This window comes from Bombina bombina, unplaced genomic scaffold, assembly GCF_027579735.1.
Source record: "Bombina bombina isolate aBomBom1 unplaced genomic scaffold, aBomBom1.pri scaffold_78_1, whole genome shotgun sequence".
Taxonomy (NCBI): Eukaryota; Metazoa; Chordata; class Amphibia; order Anura; family Bombinatoridae; genus Bombina; species Bombina bombina.
Window position 1 is genome coordinate 3,498,563 of NW_026511871.1, and position 13,587 is coordinate 3,512,149.

At 47.0% G+C, this 13,587-nt stretch overlaps 1 protein-coding gene across 1 annotated transcript in view; it reads right to left on the reverse strand.

Moving 5' to 3' along the window:
* Nucleotides 1-13,587, reverse strand: part of CARD11 (caspase recruitment domain family member 11) — a 1,057,928-nt gene that overhangs the window by 1,023,111 nt on the left and 21,230 nt on the right. Inside the window, exon 2 of the mRNA XM_053696753.1 lies at nucleotides 4,090-4,196. The gene's annotated coding sequence lies outside the window, so the exon portion shown is untranslated. The remainder of the gene's footprint in view (nucleotides 1-4,089; nucleotides 4,197-13,587) is intronic.

The window sequence follows — 13,587 nt, forward strand, 5'->3', positions numbered from 1 at the left end:
GATTACCAGCCTGCTTTATGTTCCCTTATTTCTGTATTCAAAGTGTAATACAAGACTTTGGACTTTAGATATATATTTGGCATACAGATTTGTTTAATTACCTCTGTTTATATACACTCCTTTTATTTCTTTAATAAAGTTTGTTTAAAAAAATAATTAAAAAGATACAGAAAGGTACAAACATAAAAGATCCTAAAGAGGTTCATGATTATAAATAGAAATTATTGCACTGGGTGCACCGTGAGACACACAGATACAGGCAAGACACATGTGAGACATACAGATACAGACAAGACCCAGGTGAGACACAAAGATACAGACAAGACCCAGGTGAGACACACAAATACAGACAAGACCCAGGTGAGACACACAGATACAGGCAAGACCCAGGTGAGACACACAGATACAGGCAAGACCCAGGTGAGACACAGATACAGGCAAGACCCAGGTGAGACACACAGATACAGACAAGACCCAGGTGAGACACAAAGATACAGGCAAGACCCAGGTGAGACAAACAGATACAGACAAGACACTGGTGAGACACACAGATACAAACAAGACCCAGGTGAGACACACAGATACAGTTGAGACACACAAATAAAGGCAAGACACAGGTGAGACACAGATACAGACAAGACCCAGGTGAGACACACAGATGAGATACACAAATACAGACAAGACACAGGTGAGACACACAGACAAGACCCAGGTGAGACACACAGATACAGGCAAGACACAGGTGACACAAACAGATACAGGCAAGACCCAGGTGAGACACACAGATACAGACAAGACCCAGGTGAGACACACAGATACAGGCAAGACCCAGGTGAGAGACACAGATACAGATGAGACACACAGGTACAGACAAGACACAGGTGAGACACACAGATACAGACAATACACAAGTCAGACACACAGATATAGGCAAGACACAGGTCAGACGCACAGATATAGACAAGACGCAGGTTAGACACACAGATACAGACAAGACATAGGTCAGACACACAGATACAGACAAGACGCAGGTGAGACACACAGATACAGACAAGACATAGGTCAGACACACAGATACAGACAAGACGCAGGTGAGACACACATATACAGACAAGACACAGGTGAGACACACAAATACAGACAAGACCCAGTTGAAACTCATAGATACAGGCAAGACCCAGGTGAGACACACAGATACAGGAAAGACCCAGGTGAGACACACAAATACAGACAAGACACAGGTGAGACACACAAATACAGACAAGACACAGGTGAGACACACAAATACAGACAAGACACAGGTGAGACACACAAATACAGACAAGACCCCCAGGTGAGACACACAAATACAGACAAGACACAGGTGAGACACACAAATACAGACAAGACCCAGGTGAGACACACAAATACAGACAAGACACAGGTGAGACACACAAATACAGACAAGACCCAGGTGAGACACACAGATACAGGCAGGACCCAGGTGAGACACACAGATACAGTTGAGACACACAAATAAAGGCAAGACACAGGTGAGACACAGATACAGACAAGACCCAGGTGAGACACACAAATACAGACAAGACCCAGGTGAGACACACAGATACAGGCAAGACCCAGGTGAGACACACAGATACAGGCAAGACCCAGGTGAGACACATATACAGGCAAGACCCAGGTGAGACACACAGATACAGGCAAGACCCAGGTGAGACACAGATACAGGCAAGACCCAGGTGAGACACACAGATACAGGCAAGACCCAGGTGAGACACAGATACAGGCAAGACCCAGGTGAGACACACAGATACAGACAAGACCCAGGTGAGACACAAAGATACAGGCAAGACCCAGGTGAGACAAACAGATACAGACAAGACACAGGTGAGACACACAGATACAGTTGAGACACACAAATAAAGGCAAGACACAGGTGAGACACAGATACAGACAAGACCCAGGTGAGACACACAGATGAGATACACAAATACAGACAAGACACGGGTGAGACACACAGACAAGACACAGGTGAGACACACAGATACAGGCAAGACACAGGTGACACAAACAGATACAGACAAGACCTAGGTGAGACACACAGATACAGGCAAGACCCAGGTGAGAGACAGATACAGGCAAGACCCAGGTGAGACACACAGATGAGATACACAAATACAGACAAGACACAGGTGAGACACACAGACAAGACACAGGTGAGACACACAGATACAGGCAAGACACAGGTGACACAAACAGATACAGACAAGACCTAGGTGAGACACACAGATACAGGCAAGACCCAGGTGAGAGACAGATACAGGCAAGACCCAGGTGAGAGACACAGATGAGATACACAAATACAGACAAGACACAGGTGAGACACACAGACAAGACCCAGGTGAGACACACAGATACAGGCAAGACACAGGTGACACAAACAGATACAGACAAGACCTAGGTGAGACTCACAGATACAGGCAAGACCCAGGTGAGACACAGATACAGGCAAGACCCAGGTGAGACACACAGATACAGGCAAGACCCAGGTGAGAGACACATATACAGATGAGACACACAGATACAGACAAGACACAGATGAGACACACAAATACAGACATGACCCAGGTGAGACACACAGATACAGGCAAGACCCAGGTGAGACACACAGATACAGGCAAGACCCAGGTGAGAGACACATATACAGATGAGACACACAAATACAGACAAGACACAGGTGAGACACACAGATACAGACAAGACGCAGGTGAGACACACAGATACAGACAAGACACAGGTCAGACACACAGATATAGGCAAGACACAGGTCAGATGCACAGATATAGACAAGACGCAGGTCAGACACACAGATACAGACAAGACATAGGTCAGACACACAGATACAGACAAGACACAGGTGAGACACACAGATACAGACAAGACATAGGTCAGACACACAGATACAGACAAGACGCAGGTGAGACACACAGATACAGACAAGACGCAGGTGAGACACACAGATACAGACAAGACATAGGTCAGACACACAGATACAGACAAGACACAGGTGAGACACACAGATACAGACAAGACATAGGTCAGACACACAGATACAGACAAGACGCAGGTGAGACACACAGATACAGACAAGACGCAGGTGAGACACACAGATACAGACAAGACATAGGTCAGACACACAGATACAGACAAGACACAGGTGAGACACACAGATACAGACAAGACATAGGTCAGACACACAGATACAGACAAGACACAGGTCAGACACACAGATACAGACAAGGTGCAGGTGAGACACACAGATCAGGTATAAAACTAAAGACCCATAAAAGAGGAAGGAAAACGGTTTATGCAAAAGCCCTGTGTTATAAACAGAATCTAGAAATCCTTTGCATTTTTCTGAGCCACATGTGACTAATTTACAAATGAAATACATGTAAAATATAAATACAGCAAACAAGCGTTTCTCAGGCCTGTGAGGAGTCAGGGGACAATGGGACAGCAGCTATTCTAATCAGATCTAAACCATCTTATCCCTGGCTCAATAAACATCAAAAAGGTCTCAGGATAGCAGGAACCAATCACGCTCCTTTGTTGCAAAAGCTCCTGGGTAAGAGCAACAATTATCATTTACTATAAGAGCACTAAAGAATACTGCATCTCGTGTAATTCCACGTTTTTATTACAGCTGTAAAGCAACATGACTTTCACGGCAGATGCATCATGGGAACCTAAATGCTAAGCACCAAAGCTTTAAAGTGCATCAGCTGATCACCCTAATAAACTTTATGTGAACCCCCTGACCCACTAACACAAAGTGTGTCTTTAAATAAAAACACCTTGAAAGTGTCCAAGCTTAAAGGGACCTGGAACCCCAGTATTTTTTTCATGATTCAGACAGAGCATTCAATTTACTTCTATTATCAAATTTGCTTTATTCTCGTGGCATTCTTTGTTGAAGACATAGTAGTGGTAGATGGGGCTGGTCTATTGAGTGATTTTCTCTAGTAAGTGAAGAGAAAACAGGCTTGATGCATATATAGAAGCCAATTAATATGGGTGCAGTATACTCACTCCATAAGATGAATCTGTACAGATGAAAAGGAACGTAGCGTCAGATGGCAAGAGTCCACAGGTTCCTGGAGTCAAATACTGAATTTTCAGGTTTATCCAAAAGTGGACTATAAATGAATAGAGACCCAAATGACAAAAGTATCCAGTGTACAATTGAAAAAAATGTAGTAACTTACTCCATAAATAAGGAGATTCCAGCTCAGCACAGCAAAACAAGATCTTGACAATCTTTCAACAAAGGATAAAAGGTTTTATTTGCTCAACGCGTTTCAACGTATTATTTGCTCTTGATAAAGACGTGTAATACGTTGAAACGTGTTGAGAAAATAAAACCTTTCAATATATGCATCAAGCCTGTTTTCTCTTCACTTACTAGAGAAAATCACTCAATAGACCAGCGCCATCTACCACTACTACCTACCTGTACACAGTCACAAGGCAGAGACCGCAAGAAGGCTGCGCTCTGACCTAAAATCTACCACTACTACCTACCTATACACAGTCACAAGGGAGAGACTGCAAGAAGGCTGCGCTCTGACCTAAAATCTACCACTACTACCTACCTGTACACAGTCACAAGGGAGAGACTGCAAGAAGGCTGCGCTCTGACCTAAAATCTACCACTACTACCTACCTATACACAGTCACAAGGGAGAGACCGCAAGAAGGCTGCGCTCTGACCTAAAATCTACCACTACTACCTACCTATACACAGTCACAAGGGAGAGACTGCAAGAAGGCTGCGGTCTGACCTAAAATCTACCACTACTACCTACCTATACACAGTCACAAGGGAGAGACTGCAAGAAGGCTGCGCTCTGACCTAAAATCTACCACTACTACCTACCTATACACAGTCACAAGGGAGAGACCGCAAGAAGGCTGAGCTCTGACCTAAAATCTACCACTACTACCTACCTATACACAGTCACAAGGGAGAGACTGCAAGAAGGCTGCGGTCTGACCTAAAGGAGAGTATCAGTTCTTAGTTCAGCTGTACAGATTCATCTTATGGAGTGAGTATACTGCACCCATATTAATTGGCTTCTATATATGCATCAAGCCTGTTTTCTCTTTACTTACTAGAGAAAATCACTCAATAGACCAGTGCCATCTACCACTACTACCTACCTGTACACAGTCACAAGGCAGAGACCGCAAGAAGGCTGCGCTCTGACCTAAAATCTACCACTACTACCTACCTGTACACAGTCACAAGGCAGAGACCGCAAGAAGGCTGCGCTCTGACCTAAAATCTACCACTACTACCTACCTATACACAGTCACAAGGGAGAGACTGCAAGAAGGCTGCGGTCTGACCTAAGATCTACCACTACTACCTACCTGTACACAGTCACAAGGGAGAGACTGCAAGAAGGCTGCGCTCTGACCTAAAATCTACCACTACTACCTACCTATACACAGTCACAAGGGAGAGACTGCAAGAAGGCTGCGCTCTGACCTAAAATCTACCACTACTACCTACCTATACACAGTCACAAGGGAGAGACTGCAAGAAGGCTGCGCTCTGACCTAAAATCTACCACTACTACCTACCTGTACACAGTCACAAGGGAGAGACTGCAAGAAGGCTGCGGTCTGACCTAAAATCTACCACTACTACCTACCTATACACAGTCACAAGGCAGAGACCGCAAGAAGGCTGCGGTCTGACCTAAAATCTACCACTACTACCTACCTATACACAGTCACAAGGGAGAGACTGCAAGAAGGCTGCGCTCTGACCTAAAATCTACCACTACTACCTACCTATACACAGTCACAAGGCAGAGACCGCAAGAAGGCTGCGGTCTGACCTAAAATCTACCACTACTACCTACCTATACACAGTCACAAGGGAGACACTGCAAGAAGGCTGCGCTCTGACCTAAAATCTACCACTACTACCTACCTATACACAGTCACAAGGCAGAGACCGCAAGAAGGCTGAGCTCTGACCTAAAATCTACCACTACTACCTACCTATACACAGTCACAAGGGAGAGACTGCAAAAAGGCTGCGCTCTGACCTAAAATCTACCACTACTACCTACCTATACACAGTCACAAGGCAGAGACCGCAAGAAGGCTGCGGTCTGACCTAAAATCTACCACTACTACCTACCTGTACACAGTCACAAGGGAGAGACTGCAAGAAGGCTGCGCTCTGACCTAAAATCTACCACTACTACCTACCTATACACAGTCACAAGGGAGAGACTGCAAGAAGGCTGCGCTCTGACCTAAAATCTACCACTACTACCTACCTATACACAGTCACAAGGCAGAGACCGCAAGAAGGCTGCGCTCTGACCTAAAATCTACCACTACTACCTACCTATACACAGTCACAAGGCAGAGACTGCAAAAAGGCTGCGCTCTGACCTAAAATCTACCACTACTACCTACCTATACACAGTCACAAGGGAGAGACTGCAAGAAGGCTGCGCTCTGACCTAAAATCTACCACTACTACCTACCTATACACAGTCACAAGGCAGAGACCGCAAGAAGGCTGCGCTCTGACCTAAAATCTACCACTACTACCTACCTATACACAGTCACAAGGCAGAGACCGCAAGAAGGCTGCCCTCTGACCTAAAATCTACCACTACTACCTACCTATACACAGTCACAAGGCAGAGACCGCAAGAAGGCTGCAGTCTGACCTAAAATCTACCACTACTACCTACCTATACACAGTCACAAGGCAGAGACCGCAAGAAGGCTGCGCTCTGACCTAAAATCTACCACTACTACCTACCTGTACACAGTCACAAGGGAGAGACTGCAAGAAGGCTGCGCTCTGACCTAAAATCTACCACTACTACCTACCTATACACAGTCACAAGGCAGAGACTGCAAAAAGGCTGCGCTCTGACCTAAAATCTACCACTACTACCTACCTATACACAGTCACAAGGGAGAGACTGCAAGAAGGCTGCTCTCTGACCTAAAATCTACCACTACTACCTACCTATACACAGTCACAAGGCAGAGACCGCAAGAAGGCTGCGCTCTGACCTAAAATCTACCACTACTACCTACCTGTACACAGTCACAAGGCAGAGACCGCAAGAAGGCTGCAGTCTGACCTAAAATCTACCACTACTACCTACCTATACACAGTCACAAGGCAGAGACAGCAAGAAGGCTGCGCTCTGACCTAAAATCTACCACTACTACCTACCTATACACAGTCACAAGGGAGAGACTGCAAGAAGGCTGCGCTCTGACCTAAAATCTACCACTACTACCTACCTATACACAGTCACAAGGGAGAGACTGCAAGAAGGCTGCGCTCTGACCTAAAATCTACCACTACTACCTACCTATACACAGTCACAAGGGAGAGACTGCAAGAAGGCTGCGCTCTGACCTAAAATCTACCACTACTACCTACCTATACACAGTCACAAGGCAGAGACCGCAAGAAGGCTGCGGTCTGACCTAAAATCTACCACTACTACCTACCTGTACACAGTCACAAGGCAGAGACCGCAAGAAGGCTGCGCTCTGACCTAAAATCTACCACTACTACCTACCTGTACACAGTCACAAGGGAGAGACTGCAAGAAGGCTGCGCTCTGACCTAAAATCTACCACTACTACCTACCTATACACAGTCACAAGGCAGAGACTGCAAGAAGGCTGCGGTCTGACCTAAAATCTACCACTACTACCTACCTATACACAGTCACAAGGGAGAGACTGCAAGAAGGCTGCGCTCTGACCTAAAATCTACCACTACTACCTACCTATACACAGTCACAAGGGAGAGACTGCAAGAAGGCTGCCCTCTGACCTAAAATCTACCACTACTACCTACCTGTACACAGTCACAAGGGAGAGACTGCAAGAAGGCTGCGCTCTGACCTAAAATCTACCACTACTACCTACCTGTACACAGTCACAAGGGAGAGACTGCAAGAAGGCTGCGCTCTGACCTAAAATCTACCACTACTACCTACCTATACACAGTCACAAGGGAGAGACTGCAAGAAGGCTGCGCTCTGACCTAAAATCTACCACTACTACCTACCTATACACAGTCACAAGGGAGAGACTGCAAGAAGGCTGCGCTCTGACCTAAAATCTACCACTACTACCTACCTGTACACAGTCACAAGGCAGAGACCGCAAGAAGGCTGCAGTCTGACCTAAAATCTACCACTACTACCTACCTGTACACAGTCACAAGGGAGAGACCGCAAGAAGGCTGCGCTCTGACCTAAAATCTACCACTACTACCTACCTGTACACAGTCACAAGGGAGAGACTGCAAGAAGGCTGCGCTCTGACCTAAAATCTACCACTACTACCTACCTATACACAGTCACAAGGCAGAGACCGCAAGAAGGCTGCGCTCTGACCTAAAATCTACCACTACTACCTACCTGTACACAGTCACAAGGCAGAGACCGCAAGAAGGCTGCAGTCTGACCTAAAATCTACCACTACTACCTACCTATACACAGTCACAAGGCAGAGACAGCAAGAAGGCTGCGCTCTGACCTAAAATCTACCACTACTACCTACCTATACACAGTCACAAGGCAGAGACTGCAAAAAGGCTGCGCTCTGACCTAAAATCTACCACTACTACCTACCTATACACAGTCACAAGGCAGAGACCGCAAGAAGGCTGCGGTCTGACCTAAAATCTACCACTACTACCTACCTGTACACAGTCACAAGGCAGAGACCGCAAGAAGGCTGCGCTCTGACCTAAAATCTACCACTACTACCTACCTGTACACAGTCACAAGGGAGAGACTGCAAGAAGGCTGCGCTCTGACCTAAAATCTACCACTACTACCTACCTATACACAGTCACAAGGCAGAGACTGCAAGAAGGCTGCGGTCTGACCTAAAATCTACCACTACTACCTACCTATACACAGTCACAAGGGAGAGACTGCAAGAAGGCTGCGCTCTGACCTAAAATCTACCACTACTACCTACCTATACACAGTCACAAGGGAGAGACTGCAAGAAGGCTGCCCTCTGACCTAAAATCTACCACTACTACCTACCTGTACACAGTCACAAGGGAGAGACTGCAAGAAGGCTGCGCTCTGACCTAAAATCTACCACTACTACCTACCTATACACAGTCACAAGGGAGAGACTGCAAGAAGGCCGCGCTCTGACCTAAAATCTACCACTACTACCTACCTATACACAGTCACAAGGGAGAGACTGCAAGAAGGCTGCGCTCTGACCTAAAATCTACCACTACTACCTACCTATACACAGTCACAAGGGAGAGACTGCAAGAAGGCTGCGCTCTGACCTAAAATCTACCACTACTACCTACCTGTACACAGTCACAAGGCAGAGACCGCAAGAAGGCTGCAGTCTGACCTAAAATCTACCACTACTACCTACCTGTACACAGTCACAAGGGAGAGACCGCAAGAAGGCTGCGCTCTGACCTAAAATCTACCACTACTACCTACCTGTACACAGTCACAAGGGAGAGACTGCAAGAAGGCTGCGCTCTGACCTAAAATCTACCACTACTACCTACCTGTACACAGTCACAAGGCAGAGACCGCAAGAAGGCTGCGCTCTGACCTAAAATCTACCACTACTACCTACCTGTACACAGTCACAAGGGAGAGACTGCAAGAAGGCTGCGCTCTGACCTAAAATCTACCACTACTACCTACCTATACACAGTCACAAGGGAGAGACTGCAAGAAGGCTGCGGTCTGACCTAAAATCTACCACTACTACCTACCTATACACAGTCACAAGGCAGAGAACGCAAGAAGGCTGCGCTCTGACCTAAAATCTACCACTACTACCTACCTATACACAGTCACAAGGCAGAGACTGCAAGAAGGCTGCGCTCTGACCTAAAATCTACCACTACTACCTACCTGTACACAGTCACAAGGCAGAGACCGCAAGAAGGCTGCGCTCTGACCTAAAATCTACCACTACTACCTACCTATACACAGTCACAAGGCAGAGACCGCAAGAAGGCTGAGCTCTGACCTAAAATCTACCACTACTACCTACCTGTACACAGTCACAAGGGAGAGACCGCAAGAAGGCTGCCCTCTGACCTAAAATCTACCACTACTACCTACCTATACACAGTCACAAGGCAGAGACCGCAAGAAGGCTGAGCTCTGACCTAAAATCTACCACTACTACCTACCTATACACAGTCACAAGGGAGAGACCGCAAGAAGGCTGCGCTCTGACCTAAAATCTACCACTACTACCTACCTATACACAGTCACAAGGGAGAGACTGCAAGAAGGCTGCGCTCTGACCTAAAATCTACCACTACTACCTACCTATACACAGTCACAAGGCAGAGACCGCAAGAAGGCTGCGGTCTGACCTAAAATCTACCACTACTACCTACCTATACACAGTCACAAGGGAGACACTGCAAGAAGGCTGCGCTCTGACCTAAAATCTACCACTACTACCTACCTATACACAGTCACAAGGCAGAGACCGCAAGAAGGCTGAGCTCTGACCTAAAATCTACCACTACTACCTACCTATACACAGTCACAAGGGAGAGACTGCAAAAAGGCTGCGCTCTGACCTAAAATCTACCACTACTACCTACCTATACACAGTCACAAGGCAGAGACCGCAAGAAGGCTGTGGTCTGACCTAAAATCTACCACTACTACCTACCTGTACACAGTCACAAGGGAGAGACTGCAAGAAGGCTGCGCTCTGACCTAAAATCTACCACTACTACCTACCTATACACAGTCACAAGGGAGAGACTGCAAGAAGGCTGCGCTCTGACCTAAAATCTACCACTACTACCTACCTATACACAGTCACAAGGCAGAGACCGCAAGAAGGCTGCGCTCTGACCTAAAATCTACCACTACTACCTACCTATACACAGTCACAAGGCAGAGACTGCAAAAAGGCTGCGCTCTGACCTAAAATCTACCACTACTACCTACCTATACACAGTCACAAGGGAGAGACTGCAAGAAGGCTGCGCTCTGACCTAAAATCTACCACTACTACCTACCTATACACAGTCACAAGGCAGAGACCGCAAGAAGGCTGCGCTCTGACCTAAAATCTACCACTACTACCTACCTATACACAGTCACAAGGCAGAGACCGCAAGAAGGCTGCCCTCTGACCTAAAATCTACCACTACTACCTACCTGTACACAGTCACAAGGCAGAGACCGCAAGAAGGCTGCAGTCTGACCTAAAATCTACCACTACTACCTACCTATACACAGTCACAAGGCAGAGACCGCAAGAAGGCTGCGCTCTGACCTAAAATCTACCACTACTACCTACCTGTACACAGTCACAAGGGAGAGACTGCAAGAAGGCTGCGCTCTGACCTAAAATCTACCACTACTACCTACCTATACACAGTCACAAGGCAGAGACTGCAAAAAGGCTGCGCTCTGACCTAAAATCTACCACTACTACCTACCTATACACAGTCACAAGGGAGAGACTGCAAGAAGGCTGCTCTCTGACCTAAAATCTACCACTACTACCTACCTATACACAGTCACAAGGCAGAGACCGCAAGAAGGCTGCGCTCTGACCTAAAATCTACCACTACTACCTACCTGTACACAGTCACAAGGCAGAGACCGCAAGAAGGCTGCAGTCTGACCTAAAATCTACCACTACTACCTACCTATACACAGTCACAAGGCAGAGACAGCAAGAAGGCTGCGCTCTGACCTAAAATCTACCACTACTACCTACCTATACACAGTCACAAGGGAGAGACTGCAAGAAGGCTGCGCTCTGACCTAAAATCTACCACTACTACCTACCTATACACAGTCACAAGGGAGAGACTGCAAGAAGGCTGCGCTCTGACCTAAAATCTACCACTACTACCTACCTATACACAGTCACAAGGGAGAGACTGCAAGAAGGCTGCGCTCTGACCTAAAATCTACCACTACTACCTACCTATACACAGTCACAAGGCAGAGACCGCAAGAAGGCTGCGGTCTGACCTAAAATCTACCACTACTACCTACCTGTACACAGTCACAAGGCAGAGACCGCAAGAAGGCTGCGCTCTGACCTAAAATCTACCACTACTACCTACCTGTACACAGTCACAAGGGAGAGACTGCAAGAAGGCTGCGCTCTGACCTAAAATCTACCACTACTACCTACCTATACACAGTCACAAGGCAGAGACTGCAAGAAGGCTGCGGTCTGACCTAAAATCTACCACTACTACCTACCTATACACAGTCACAAGGGAGAGACTGCAAGAAGGCTGCGCTCTGACCTAAAATCTACCACTACTACCTACCTATACACAGTCACAAGGGAGAGACTGCAAGAAGGCTGCCCTCTGACCTAAAATCTACCACTACTACCTACCTGTACACAGTCACAAGGGAGAGACTGCAAGAAGGCTGCGCTCTGACCTAAAATCTACCACTACTACCTACCTGTACACAGTCACAAGGGAGAGACTGCAAGAAGGCTGCGCTCTGACCTAAAATCTACCACTACTACCTACCTATACACAGTCACAAGGGAGAGACTGCAAGAAGGCTGCGCTCTGACCTAAAATCTACCACTACTACCTACCTATACACAGTCACAAGGGAGAGACTGCAAGAAGGCTGCGCTCTGACCTAAAATCTACCACTACTACCTACCTGTACACAGTCACAAGGCAGAGACCGCAAGAAGGCTGCGCTCTGACCTAAAATCTACCACTACTACCTACCTGTACACAGTCACAAGGGAGAGACTGCAAGAAGGCTGCGCTCTGACCTAAAATCTACCACTACTACCTACCTATACACAGTCACAAGGCAGAGACCGCAAGAAGGCTGCGCTCTGACCTAAAATCTACCACTACTACCTACCTGTACACAGTCACAAGGGAGAGACTGCAAGAAGGCTGCGCTCTGACCTAAAATCTACCACTACTACCTACCTATACACAGTCACAAGGCAGAGACTGCAAAAAGGCTGCGCTCTGACCTAAAATCTACCACTACTACCTACCTATACACAGTCACAAGGCAGAGACCGCAAGAAGGCTGAGCTCTGACCTAAAATCTACCACTACTACCTACCTGTACACAGTCACAAGGGAGAGACTGCAAGAAGGCTGCGCTCTGACCTAAAATCTACCACTACTACCTACCTGTACACAGTCACAAGGGAGAGACTGCAAGAAGGCCGCGCTCTGACCTAAAATCTACCACTACTACCTACCTATACACAGTCACAAGGGAGAGACTGCAAGAAGGCTGCGCTCTGACCTAAAATCTACCACTACTACCTACCTATACACAGTCACAAGGGAGAGACTGCAAGAAGGCTGCGCTCTGACCTAAAATCTACCACTACTACCTACCTATACACAGTCACAAGGCAGAGACCGCAAGAAGGCTGCCCTCTGACCTAAAATCTACCACTACTACCTACCTGTACACAGTCACAAGGGAGAGACTGCAAGAAGGCTGCGCTCTGACCTAAAATCTACCA